The sequence below is a fragment of the Helianthus annuus genome, chromosome 3, assembly GCF_002127325.2.
Source record: "Helianthus annuus cultivar XRQ/B chromosome 3, HanXRQr2.0-SUNRISE, whole genome shotgun sequence".
NCBI classification, from domain to species: Eukaryota; Viridiplantae; Streptophyta; class Magnoliopsida; order Asterales; family Asteraceae; genus Helianthus; species Helianthus annuus.
In genome coordinates, this window is record NC_035435.2 from 150,822,271 (window position 1) to 150,837,345 (window position 15,075).

At 35.5% G+C, this 15,075-nt stretch overlaps 1 long non-coding RNA gene across 3 annotated transcripts; it reads right to left on the reverse strand.

Annotated features, from left to right (window-relative positions):
• Positions 1-7,453: 7,453 nt before the first annotated feature.
• Positions 7,454-12,009, reverse strand: LOC110930203. 3 transcript variants are annotated; one of them, XR_002587710.2, is made up of 7 exons: positions 11,443-12,009; positions 10,369-10,520; positions 9,857-10,239; positions 9,601-9,780; positions 9,388-9,477; positions 8,677-8,855; positions 7,454-7,728 (listed from the first exon to the last, which is right to left on the reverse strand). It is a non-coding gene; the product is annotated as an uncharacterized LOC110930203 (long non-coding RNA). The 3 variants fall into 3 exon arrangements; XR_002587709.2 differs by lacking the exon at positions 9,388-9,477 and having other exon boundaries at positions 10,395-10,520; XR_002587708.2 differs by lacking the exon at positions 9,388-9,477.
• Between the last annotated feature and the right edge of the window lie 3,066 nt (positions 12,010-15,075).

Genomic DNA, 15,075 nt, shown 5'->3' on the forward strand with positions numbered 1-15,075 from the left:
ACCCCAACCCACGTCCCACACCCCACAGTCTCAAACAAGTAATAATGTTCTAAAAATAAATGTAGCATTTACTTATTTGTGGAAAGAAGCATTAAATTAATTTTGGTTGAAAATCCAACTTCTATAAATTTATGGTAGATGGGTCAAGCAACAATCAAAGAGATATGGCGAATTCTTTGTTCAAATTTGTTGTTCTTGTCACATTGGTGCTTAGTAATCCTGGTTATTCCCTTCATTCTCTAACTCTATTTCAAGATTTATCATGTATCATTTTTTTAACCAACACACATAAAAAACCATAATAATATACGTTAGTCATCTTTTGTTGTTGCAGTACTAGGAGCTAAAGTGGAAAAATCGTCTGATATGGTCATCACTGATGCCAAAAATTTGAGGACTACTGCACTTGCTCCAAATTATTTCGAGCCACAACGTCCTTGTCTAAGAAGGGTTCCAGATTGTCTAACCTTCTGCCCGCAATTTACGATTCCGTTATGCTTGGATAGATATTGTCGATGCAATTATCCATAAGAGTCATGCTATACATGGTGTTTGAGTGTGCAGATGAAACCTGAATCGATTTAAGTATGCCCAAAATAGTTAATGAAAAACACAAAGTTTGGTGCAGTGTTTGCTTACATTTTCTTTCAAACAATTATATGTTGGTTGATGGGGAAAATCACGAAAAATAGCCATTGTGTGAGTTTAATACTTTTAACTTGATTTTGTAGTCTACGAGTTTTAGGATCCGCGTATCCGCGTGTTGTGGCAAGACTGTTAAACCGAATAAAAATAGACGTTAAAACTTTAGATCACACAAGCACGTTGCGGGCCGTTACGTAAAACTTTATCGTAGAAAAGAATAACTAGGTCGAAACAATAACATTGGTTCGTTAGGTAAGGGCACCCTCTACAATGGAGAAAACCCAGATGCCGAAAAATATTTAAGTCGATCGAGAAACACAAAAATGAATGCCGTTACTGGTTCTTTTAACCCATATATAATAAAAATATATAAAGTTCATGTTAATTAAACACACACAACAAATGTTCAACTATCTCCTGGAGTTAAACCGAGAGAACATTGATAATATACGTAACTTTATCATGTTGTTACCAGTTTATTGACAATATTCGAAAGCTATCTTCTGGAGTTAAAACGAGAGAGCATTGATAACATACAATATTCGAAAGCTATCTCCTGGAGTTAAACCGAGAGAGCATTGATAACATACGTAACTTTATCATGTTGTTACTAGTCTATTGATAATATTCGGAAGCTATCTCCTGGAGTTAAACCGAAAGAGCATTAATAATATATATAACTTTATCATGTTATTGCCAGTGTATTGATAATATTTGAAATCAAATATGTTTAGTTGTTTATTATTTTCAAATACACAATATTATGGGTCAAACTTTTATATTTAAAGTGAACTAGTTGATTTTTCGCCCGCGCGTTGCGGCGGGGATCCAATGACTGCAAAATGCGTATCAGCAACGGCAAGTAGATACCGAATATCAAAACATAAATAAAAATAACGTGGTAAGAATAGTCACTCCGTCCTAAAAAACGATTTTAAATAACCTAATATATAATAATATGACCCACACGTCCTACACGTTGGAAATTTAGTTGCTTTCAGTTCAGTTATTACGGTGCTAACACGTTAAAATATGGATGAGCTCGGTACCGGTAACGGAATCGAAAGTACCGATCCAGAAAATCATTGAAATTAGGTACCGGCGCCGAAAATGCTCTGTACAATACGGTATGGTATTTGAAGGTAAAAATCAATAAATACAGGTATGGTGCTAGACCTGTGTCGAATCGAAAGTAACGATTCTGAAAACGCCAAAAGGTGGGTACCAAATTGGTACCGAAAATGATTTGGTATAGTAAATTTGGTACTAATACGATATCGGTTTGATTACTGGATTTGATACGATTTGCTAATCAATAATCTAAATATCCAAGTTAATTTTACATGCTACAATTAACTCATTATAGAAAAGACAAAAAAGAAAGCAAAATAAGTTGTTGTGTATATAAAACTTCAGTCAAACGAAATATAGTTTAGTTACTGTATGTATGAAAAGTAATCTAAACGGTGTAATTACTTGCATTGCTATGTTGCTACATAATTTGATGAGCTCGGTACCATCCGGTACCGAAAATACCATTACCGAAATCCCCAAAAGTGGGTACCGGTACCGAATATACCTGGTACGGTACCGGTTGGTACTGGTACGGCACCGGTATTTGAGTGTAAAAACCGGTGAATACCGGTACCGGTACCGAATATACCTAGTACTGTACCGGTCGGTACTGGTACGACACCGATATTTGAGGGTAAAAACTGGTGAATACCGGTGCCGAACCGGTATCGAAAATACACATGTTTTGATAAATTTGATACTGATACCGATACCCAATACCATTTGCTAATCACCTATTGATAGCGTATTGCCACGTGGCATATAACACTGTTCAAAAACTTCAGTTTTTAATTTTTAATTTTTAAATATATAGGGTAATTATTATGTGATATGATTTTACCATGAAGTTAATTGAAACTCATTTTTTTTGTAAACAAAAGTTATTTAGAGGATATAACTTTCATAAAGCAACGGAGACAACTTTTATTAAACCACATGAAAAAAACAAACCAAAGCAGCAAGTTACTACGTCGGCATATTACAATTACAAAATATAGAAAAAAAGATTTTTTTTAAACGGCTTATTTATTTAATCCCCTGTGTGAACCTAAGATCTTCGCTTTTTCAACCTAGGTGTTTTTAAAGTCTTTGCCTTCTCCAACGGACCACCACCCCATTGGTAGAAAAAAAAAAAAAAAAAACAGTTTAAAACATTACATCCCTACTGAAAAACCAAGAAACAAACTTCGCCTAAAGATTTAACTCAAAACGTCTCCAATTGCTCCACGTTATATCAATGCCTTTCGCTGCTCTATGCTTTATCCATTCGAACGCAAGTTCTTTAACTTCCTCCACTACCTTGAATGTTCCAAAAGGACTGCCTTTGAATACCCCGCATTTCTTGCGCACCAGATACACCAATGGGCACCAATGGGCTGCTGATATCACAGCATGTAATATCGTTTTTTTTTCCTGAAGGGTCTACATATTCACACATCCAAAGGCCTATTTTCACAACCTTTAAGACGCCTCGTATAGGCCTAGACGGGGCATCTTGGGTTGTTGTCTCCTAACAATACACTCTTTTGTCTCCGACCAGATACTACTGAACCTCGTACCAGGTCAAATCAATCACATGAGACGGGGCGTCTAGGTCTAGCCGATAGAGGAAGACGCCTTGTCTAGGCCTAGACGCGGTCTTGAGGACTGATTTGACTATCTTTCTAGCATGTGATGAAAGTAATACATATTGGAATTAAATAGGGACATGCAGAGCATTCTTCAACCATCGAAATTCTCTGCTTCTTCACTGCTTCTTTTTTGCCTTCTATTTGATATCATTCACAGGTGTTGAAATGTCATCATACTCGGACAACAACTATTTCTTTGGGCCGCATTCTGGTGAGTCATGGGTGCCTGAAGCCGTTTCGGTAACAGTTATTAGCTTAAATTACTTGTTGTTTTAATTATTTACTAATGATGATACCGTTTTAGGAGGAGACTGGCGTTCCCGATTCTAATAAGCAAGAGGAGGTTGTGTACAGTGTACAAGGAAATCAAAACATACCGTTTCTAGATGAGAGAGAGAGAGGGGTTTGTTGGTTCGGGAAGCGCAGGATAGACGAGAGAGAGGGGTTACCTTTCATACCGCTCCCACCACCTCGAGCACCACGTCATCAGCAGCACCCGCAACAGCCAGATCCAGATTCAGATTCGGACCCGGAGGCATAAACCAGCTGCATGTACATATTTTGGTATTTAGTATTCAGTTGTAGTTTATATTTTGTTATAGATGTACAAACTTATCTTATATATGTCATATTTAAGTTTGTTTTCAGTTATTCAGGTTACTTAATGATTGTTTGTCTTAAATCGATATTTCGTAATAAATGATAAAACCTTGACATTGAAATATAATATGGAAACAATATAGTTTTCAAAATGTTAAATAATATTTAAATTCGGTTATTAAAATGTTGAAAACCGTACAACATTTAAACAATATAATATTTTAATGGTAGGGCAATATTTGAAAAAGTAAAATGTTAAAAACAATGTAATATTTAAGCGATCGAATATTTTTAAAGGGCCGATCTTGAAAACGGTAAAATATTTTTATACAAAAAATAAAACTTTTCTTCAAAAACAACTCAAATTACCCCACCCAAACACCCATTTTTCAACTAAAAAAAACACCAACTTGCTAGACGCCACGTCTATGCCTAGATGGGGCGTCTAGACCCCTTAAACTTTGTGCCCGACATCCCATTTAGACCCCTTGATTTCAGTGCCTAGACGCTCCGTATAGGCCTAGACGAGGCGTCTAGGGCACCAAAAGTGTCCAAATAGCCAAGTCGGGTGTGTGAATAGATCCAGATTTTCTGAAATTCCTAGCCCATTGACGCATTGCAAAGTCTTTTCCATGGCGCTGAATCCCCCGTTTATAGACAGTTTAAGCAACCAAAAAATCTGTCCCCATACATCTTTTGCTTCCGGACACCTGACCAAAATATGATCTACTGTTTCATCTACCGTATTACATGTACCACAAGGGATTGATTGCATGAACACACCGCTATTAGCCGGCGCTGCTGGTGAAGGAATTTTCCCTTCATGAGCTATCCAAATGTAACTTTCATTTGTAATCATGGTTGTAAAACAAGGTCTTCAAGGCCGAGTATTCGTTACAAGGTAGGTTGACGATGCGACTTTTTTCAACCCCGTCTAATTACTCGGAATCGATCACAAGGTAGGTTGACGTCTAATTACTCGGAATTGATCACAAGGTAGGTTGACGATGCGACTTTTTTCAACGCCGTCTAATTACTCGGAATCGATCAAACATGGTCAACTCGGGCTGAGTTTAACTTAAAAAAATAAAACATAATTTCTATACCTATCATATGAAAGAATGAATATCATTTTCACGTATTAAATATTACTAAATTTTTGTTATTTTACATACATTTAATTTCCGAAAACTAATTTCTTTATAATTTAACATGTCCAAGTACTCTCAACTCCCCGATCGACCGACTAGGGAGCGCCTAACAACTTTTGCAACATCTTTGAAATTTGTTCAAAATACAATCCAAGTATCAAAATGTGACTTCATTAATTAAAAAAGTTAAAAAGACATCTAAAGTTTTAACGAAAACTCTTATATAAACATTGATATATATCTATTAATAGGTAAAGTAAATCAACGAAAACTCACTCTTTGTTTTTTTTTTTTTTTTTTTTTTTTTTTTTTTGCAGTTTGTATTCATGTTTATAAGTTACTAGGCTATCACCCGGGAACATCCTGGGTTAGGAAAATTTAATTTTCAATGATAAAAGGTACATAAACAACATTTTCAAACTCATTATTATCTTCTTCCCCTTTCACAATAATTTATTTGTTCCGTTTCATCAGTATCCTAACTTTGTCTCCCCTTTACGATCGGTGCCTTGCGCCACCATACACCATCAAACGACTGTTTGTTTGTGTGATAAGTACCTCATTTTTAGTAGTATTAGAAACGGGTTTAAATGATCAGATGGTCAATTAAATTGGGCCCATGGTTTAGCGGGAAACAAAGGCCGAGAACACAGAAAAAACGACACGAACATGTCATCTCATATATTTGTACTAAACTAAATTTATATATTTAAGGTTGCTCATAAAATTTTTAAAGGTGTGGAGTAATTTGCACATTAGAAGTATAATATACTTGCCTGCCACATTCATAATCCGATTTGCACATGGCTTTTTTTCACAATGCAACCATCAACATGTATCGAATCCGGGCACGCTACCTTGGAGGAAGTCAAAAGGCATGTAGTTGTTGTGGGTTTGCTATTCATCATTGGTTGAAACACTTGCAAAAACTCCTCTTTGATCGACGCTTGGCCCTCCACAACCCTATACATTTGCTTCCTACTCGCCAAGCCGCCCTGGTAAATTTGACCTGAAAGACCCATGCACCAGTCTTAAACATCTAACATCTAGTTTTTTTTGCTCCAAAATAGGTCAACATAAGAGGGTTTTTTAGGTGTATTTTTATGAACATTTAGTTTGTAAAATGTAAGTACAAAATTTGTTTGTTCCGTAATAACTAAAATTTTTGAATAAAATTTTGGGTGGTTTTTTATGGTAAAACATCACTTTAGGTGTCTTTTCATATGTTCGACCCAATTCCTCATTAGCAAGTTTATTTTCAACCTTTTTTTGTTCAAACACACTATACAAAAAACCAATTAAGTTAGACGATGAACCTTATGGGGGAGGCACAAAGGATCATATTCTTCGTTCTCAAACACTTCGTCAAGCAAGATATGATCTTAGCGAGTTTTGTTTTGCATCATCTAAAACAATGTTGGCGATATTCTGGATTTCTCAAACAATGATGATGTTCTTCTTTGTAGCTTCTGGTGCTGCTCCACATGCTTCGTTTGGTAAAATTATTTCCAAAAATGCCTAAAGTCAAATTAACGAAGAATAAATCGAATTCAGTTATCGTGCCTTCAAAAACAACTCAAAAAAAGTAAATACAGAAGTTCTAGTATAAGAATCTGAATTGTTTGATGAAATAAGAATCCGAGTCTCATTGTTGTTAAACATTTTGTTTATGTATTTAAATCTCAAAAGTATCCTCTTTCCCTTCTCCGCCACAAATTTTTAGTTCGGTTTCATAATTATCCCAACTTTGCCTCCATATGTATTCAAAGTTTCCATGTAAAGCTAATTTCCTTTTAATTCATAATGAGATCTTTGTATAAGAATGTTTTAGAAACCCATACGCCTAAGAAGACACGCAATGGTGGATGAATAGCCAAAGGGGCCTATTGCCCATAAATTTTTACTACATAACCCGGGAACCTCCCGGGCAGGAAAAATTAATGCATATTAATCGAATTATGTCGTCAAATAAAATAAAAATACATGTTTTGACCCGACTCATACCTATTCCCAACCTTGCCACACCCAACCGTTTTAACCCATGCCCTACCTGTTTTGACCATTACCCATACAATACCTGCTACTTAATATGAATTCCTCAAAAACCTTTCGGGCAAGAAAAATTACGTTAAATTCAAGCAAGATGTGATTTAAAGCCTACGCATAGACCCACATGAAAATTGTAATATTAGTGGTGAAATTAAACATCTATACAGTCGAGTTTTTAGAACGGCAATTTACTAATGAACTGGGCAAAATTAGCCCTCTAGGAAAGGAAGGACTTAATACAACAGGAACAAAGTAAAAAAAAAAAAAAAGCAAAACAACAAAGACGGAAAAAACAGCTTAAGCTTTGGGTTCTGGACGCTTCCAAAATAAATAGAATTTAAAAGTTAAAAATAACACATGACTTTTGATCATAACCATAAGTGTATAAATTAAATAAAATAAAATACAAACAAAGTGGCATATTACATAAATTACTGAGAAAGTGCATATACAATTTGAAGATAGTCAAGTCTCTTTGAAGTTGCATATCATTGAGTTGCTAAAAGCTTTCTTTAAGTAAATCGAGTCCCCTCCAACCAAAAGGTCGAATGATAGTCTTTCAATTGCTGAACACCAAACTGCAAAATACACACCACGATGTTAAAAATGTTTGGAATGGGTGAAACTTGTATTTTTTTCCTACGACATACAAACGACTGATCTACATACTTGTTCCAATACCATGAAAAACAACATTATAGTTATATCGTTGTTATTAGTCAACCCGTGTTTTCAACCTCTAAAAATATACCCATCTCATCAAATTATCTCACATCCTTCCCTATCGGTCATTGCAATAAGAAGATCTACATATATTGCAACTCAATTTTAACTTAAACAATCATATATATAAATAATCATATATTCATATTATATACTCAATATTATTTAAAACCCCTTTCATCTAAAGGCATTCTTTAAGCTAATTTTTATATATTCATATTATATACTCAATATTATTTAAAACCCCTTTCATCTAAAAGCATTCTTTTAGCTCATTTTCTATGTTGTAACTCAAGCACATGTAAACAGGTGTTTCTCGTTAATTGTTCAAAGGAGTCGTACCCTTTCCATTTTATCCGTTATGTATTTAAAGAATGAAACACTTTATTATATAAAATAAACAAAACTGAAAATATGTATCTAAATAATGAAACACTTGATCATATAAAATAAACAAAATTGAAAATAAAAAGACCATTATGTGTTTAAAAAATCATCACATTTTCTAAAACAAAACTATATTAACATTAACAACTATTTTAAAAAGTGACTCGTTTTAAAACGTCAAATTTTAAAATTTGTTTTTGAAAATTTTGTATGACAAATTCGTGTTCATAAAATGGTAATACGTCCAAGAGTGGAAATCAACAATCAACTGGAAACTTAATTATTACAAAAGGGTAATAGATCTTGACCATAACCAAATATCAATATCTTAAATTTTGTTTATCAAATTTAACGAATCACGATACAAATTCAAAACTTAACACAAATCGAGTACACATATCTTATAAATAACTTACAGATTTAGCGTTATGACGAGTGTTAAGGCAACTCAGTCAATCCTTGCACAATCCTTGCATGAAAGTGAATGTGTTCTAATCTTTTTGTAGTAGTACTACCGACTGTATATTTACGATCGGGCCAGCTTCCATTAGTAAGTCATTGAAGAACTTCATTCCATAGAACATACTCGTATCGTCTGCACAATCAGAATTACAAAGTGCCCTTTAGTATCTAGATTTGTATCTTAGTACTTGGCAACATAAACATAATGTTCTTTATGTTTCCTTGACAATGATTTCATCACCACCATTGATCTTCTGAAGTGTGATTAAATTATAATTGATAAGTTGGATGTATATGTGGCATAAGACATGTAACACATGCTTCCTGAATGCTTAAAGAAGCAATTTAAAATCATAGTTTGCCACTAAAATAATGGAAGAAGCTTGATACAATGGTTATCACCTGTGTGTGTACACAACAATTTCCTGAATGCTTAACGCAACTTTCTTGATCTCCACATGATATTTAGTATTAATTTTAAAATAAACATATAAGACTATTTTTAAGTAATTGGTTTCATGATGTACTCTATGCATATATACACACACATGCTACTCGTAACTCGTAAGTATAGTCGAAAAGGAACTAAAAATTGCGTTAAACTGGAAGGACACCAAAAACGGGCCACGGACCAGTCGGAAAGGAAGAAAAAAAAACAGCTTAACTGGAACAGCACCAAAAACAGGACGCCGACGATGGGCCGACAGACATGGGCCAAGTGGATTATAGTAAATCTCTAAGTTAAACCAGCTTAACTAAACCATCACCACCACATGAAAGAAAATCATTTGAAACAACTTCAATTAAAAATTCAAGTATAAACTTATCTTATTATTTACCAAAAAATAACTTTCACAAAAAGGGTAAAAATGGTATACCCTAACAACTCCTCCAAATCCTCTAGAGCTAGGTTGAATGAAGGTGTGTCTACCGTGCATTTTTTTGCCAGTGATATACCAATGTTGCCCTCTTAGCATCCCATAGCTTTACATCTCTATCTTTACTTCCAGTTAAGAAAAAACTCGTATTTGGAATAGCCGATATTCTTGTTACATTCCCTACAAACAGTGTAAATTTATTAAGGGGTCGATCCGGGTAATGTATTATTGTAACGGGTCAAATTAAGAAACTTACCAGAGTGAGCTTTTGGTATGTACCACAATATTCCATTTCCATTTTGATCCATGTGTTTATTATGCAAACCTGCGGTTGAAGATGCACTGAACTTTTGTTCATCGTTATCAGAATTTTTGTGTTTTTTTGGTTTCGTGTGGCTATGTAACGGAGATCATGAACTCCGACATCTCCGCCTTTTCCACCTGTCACGATTAGCGGAGAAACCGAACTGCTTCCCATCTCATCACTCATCAGCAAACACACAAATGGACCGCGTGCCACCTAAAACACGCGCGCGCACACACACACATTTAAGTCCAATATTATATGTAATCTGGGTCTTTACCTTGACAGCTTTGGTGGTGCCGAATGTTGAAGGAACCCGCTATTCCACTCCAGACCTTTATAGAAGGACAAAGAAAAACAAAAAAACATCAAGATCAAAAAGCCACAAGCTAGTTATTTAGATAAATCATAACCATAAGTGTATAAATTAAATAAAATAAAATACAAACAAAGTGGCATATTACATAAATTACTGAGAAAGTGCATATACAATTTGAAGATAGTCAAGTCTCTTTGAAGTTGCATATCATTGAGTTGCTAAAAGCTTTCTTTAAGTAAATCGAGTCCCCTCCAACCAAAAGGTCGGATGATAGTCTTTCAATTGCTGAACACCAAACTGCAAAATACACACCACGATGTTAAAAATGTTTGGAATGGGTGAAACTTGTATTTTTTTCCTACGACATACAAACGACTGATCTACATACTTGTTCCAATACCATGAAAAACAACATTATAGTTATATCGTTGTTATTAGTCAACCCGTGTTTTCAACCTCTACAAATATACCCATCTCATCAAATTATCTCACATCCTTCCCTGTCGGTCATTGCAATAAGAAGATCTACATATATTGTAACTCAATTTTAACTTAAACAATCATATATATAAATAATCATATATTCATATTATATACTCAATATTATTTAAAACCCCTTTCATCTAAAGGCATTCTTTAAGCTAATTTTTATATATTCATATTATATACTCAATATTATTTAAAACCCCTTTCATCTAAAAGCATTCTTTTAGCTCATTTTCTATGTTGTAACTCAAGCACATGTAAACAGGTGTTTCTCGTTAATTGTTCAAAGGAGTCGTACCCTTTCCATTTTATCCGTTATGTATTTAAAGAATGAAACACTTTATTATATAAAATAAACAAAACTGAAAATATGTATCTAAATAATGAAACACTTGATCATATAAAATAAACAAAATTGAAAATAAAAAGACTTCCAAAATAAATAGAATTTAAAAGTTAAAAAACAACAAAGACGGAAAAGTTAAATAAAATTTAAAAGTTTATTATATTTCTCCATTGTCTTGTTAGGCCAATTAGTTAATACATTAACATCATGGTTCAATAATGACTCAAGCATTATTAAAACACGCATATACACATGTAGGCAACCTGGTAATTTGCTATTGTTTTCAACATGATTTTACATTAGCTAAAAACATTAATACGCAAACAAAATCTCTGATGAATAACACGATGCAATCAAAATTAAGGGATTCAAACAATCCAATCTTACCTAAATCAACGATTGCTATCAAATATGAACCATAGCCGCTAGCATGGCAACCCTCAAGTCGTTACAATATTAGTTCCGATTTAGATCTACTGACAGAATATTGCTGGGGAAGATGAGAGGATTTGGGGAGATGGATTTAGGGTTCACTGGTAAAGGAAGAGGAGACACAGCAATGGGGAAATCGAAACGATTTAGGGTTTCGCGAATGAAGGATTTAGGGTTTGGCGAATGAAGGAATGATTTAGGGTTCAACGAATCAGAGGTTTAGAGATTTGAAACGACGAATGCGATGGGGAAATGGAAATCATAAATTTCTTCTTTGAAACCTTGATTGTGGATTGAGTTAGCTTCATATCAAAACATAGAATGGAGGATTTATGCGTAAAACAAAAGAGGGGTGGCTCTCTTCCAGAACCAATATCAAAATCAAATGTCAAGAACTTCGAATCGGATACAGAAACTTACAACAATCTTTACAGGCAACTTTTGGGTGGCGATTAGGATTGGGATTCAAGATCTGAAGAGTTTTCTAGGGTTTTACAAAGTAGCGGTGATGAAACGTATGAGTGAATTAGAATGATTAGGGCTTTTTTTCATTATATACCCGGGTCAAACTATGCGGGTATGATTGTTGCCATTCGGATCCCGTGTAAAATAAAAGGTTTCCCACATTTTCCCGCCAAAAATCAAGTGAGGTTGCACCATAACGCGACACGTGTCCTAAACCTTATTTGTTTATTATAGATATAGATTTTTGTTGGATGTGTTTAAGAGCAGTTGTGTTGGTTCAGTGGTTTATGCGCCTCTTATTCTTCTGCTAAAGCCAGGTTCGGATCCTTTAAAGTGTCTATCCTTTTGACACTTTTTTTTCTCACTCCACATCAAAGAGAGAAAAATGTAGAGAGATGTTTTCTTGAAGAAACAATGAAGACCATTGTTGGCCACCTCCTCCACCACACCATCACTTCCGCCATGACTCCGACCACCGCGAAAAAATAGGTGTTCTTGATAGATGAAATCCAAGATCAACGATTAGATACGGTGGCAGATTTACCGGTTAAACACTAGATCTAATGCATGTGGTAGGTTTGGAGGGTGTTTGGATGTGGAGCTGAATTCCGATGGATCAACAATGTGGTAAGGGCTAGGGTTCCGCCGCATCTGGTTACAGTGGTGGTATGTTCCGATACAATGGATGACGAGGGTTCTCGTGCACTTCATGGATAGGATGGTTCTCGTCGATTCCAGTAAGTACATCATCTTCGATTTGCTTAGGAAATATGTAGGTGTTCACATGTCCAACTGATATGCGCAAATATAAACATGTTTTTAGTAACAAAATAAACCCAAATTTTATTGATTTTCTTAGAAATATATTTGAAACAAACTTAATTTGGTTTATTTCTGATTTTCAGGACAAAACGAACCCACATTGAACAAATGAAGCAATTTCGGGTAAAGATCAGAAGATTTGCTAAAAAATGATCCAAGCACGCTCCATGTCCTCGTGACTAAGTCCAAAGACAACAATATCTTCTTGATATCTTTATTGAAGTCCATCCATGAAAAACAACCAGGCACGCCCCGTGCCTCATCCACAAAACACAAAACAAATATTCTGGAAGATTTCGAAGATCCGGCGGGCCCCACAAATTTGACCACGGGTAGTTCCCTAAAGGCACGCTCCGTGCCTGGCTTCCAATGTCGTGCCAGTAAAAAATTTCCAAACATACACCATGCTATCCAGGCACACCCTATGCCTCGACCTCCGACAACTATAAATAGAGCCTCTTGCCCACCGCTATGAATTCAAGTTCTTCTTAGAGCTCATACGTGATAAGATTAAATAAAATGACTTTGTAATCGTCATGACTGTTGGTGCACTACGTCTGTCGACTACGTCTTATATCGAGTCTAGTTGTGTATAGCTTAGATATGGCACGAAATACTAGAAACACGTGTTATAAGAAGTTTTGCTTATGTGTCATTAGGTTAGTTTCGCTTATGTGTTAAAAAGGATAGTTCCGCTTATATGTCAGTGTTGTAATTTCGCTTATACGTACATGTTCGTATAAGCGAAACCTAGTGGACTATATATAGGTGGTCATTCAAGCGAAACTAAAAAAAGGAGTTGTAAGTGTTGTCTTCCGGTGAGCCACAAAGTGCTGCCGAAGTGCTGTCAGAGTCTGTAAACGTTATCAAGATCAATACAACAACAATTAATATTGAATCCGGCTGAAATAGCACCAAATCGTCAGTTTCCGCCTCTTGATTTGAATAGGAATTCTTCTGATCGACTCAAACAGGGCCGAACGCAATCCTACAAGTGGTATCAGAGCTCAGGAGGGAGAGTTCTTGCCATTTCAGCTGCATTTCATCTGTTTTTCTACACTTTCTTCAAAAATTTTAAATTTTTCACGATAAAACCAGCTCAAATTCACACACGGCACTCGGAATCATGTATTAGTAAACCCTTGAAAATTTCAGATCTAAAATCGACCTAGAACTTAGGATTTTAGGGGTTTTCGCTTTTACGGACTCGTTCAAAAAGTGACGTCATCAGCATATTTCGCTCCAAGAAACAGGGTAGTTTCGCTCGTTTGGATCTATAAACTGAGGTTTCGCTTCAAATTGCTCAGAAGTTTCGCTCTTAGGGTTCCGCTTATCTGAACAAGCAGTGGTTTCGCTCCAAGTGACCTTGAGGTTCCGCTCTTAAGGCAGCTTAGAGGTTTCGTTTTTAAGGCAACATTGAGGTTTCGCTCATAAGTAATATTGGAGTTCCGCTCATAAGGCACTTAGAGGTTCCGCTCATAAGTCAACATTGGGTTTCGCTCTTGTGACCAATTAAGATTTCGCTTATACGACACTTTGGTATTTCGCTCCAAGAGTCAATTTTGCCTAAGCTTGGAAATTTGTAAACTTTGGACAATCAAACAATGGACAACGAATTTTATAACGCCTTTGCTAGTCCGATTACAATCACTCAGAATGCGTTACTTGAAAATGAAACCGGAATGTCTCAGAAACCGCCTAAACTCATGGATATTGATGACTATAATGCGTAGTCTGAACGGTTTGGAAACTGGGTCGAGGCTTATCATTTGGATGCGTGGGAACACACCGAAGAACCATATGTTAGACCCACAACAAATGGTGTGCAATTAACAATTCGAGAAATGAGTACGGAAGATAAAAAGAAATATCGAGATGAGAAATTGATGGTGAGTTTGCTTCAGCAAGCGATAAAAGAAGATATCTTGATATTGCTTCAACATGATGGAACTGCTTACTCAATCTGGACAGAATTGGAAGCAAAATTTGTTGGAAGTGATGATATGCTCAAAAATAAAATGTCTCTCATGAAGAAAGAATTCGATTTATTCCGTGGTTTGAAATCTGAAAACACCAAGCAAATAATTGATAGATATTGTAATTTGGTGAGAAATATGACAAAACTTGGAATTAAGAAAGATACTGACGAATTGATTGAAAAACTTGCAGATGCGCCACCACATGAAACATGGGGAACGTTTCTGATGATGCTGAGATCAAACAGAAAAGATTACAAAAACATGACACTGGGAGATTTCATCAAGCACCTGGAAGCTCAAGAGATGGAGCAAAGGAAGATAG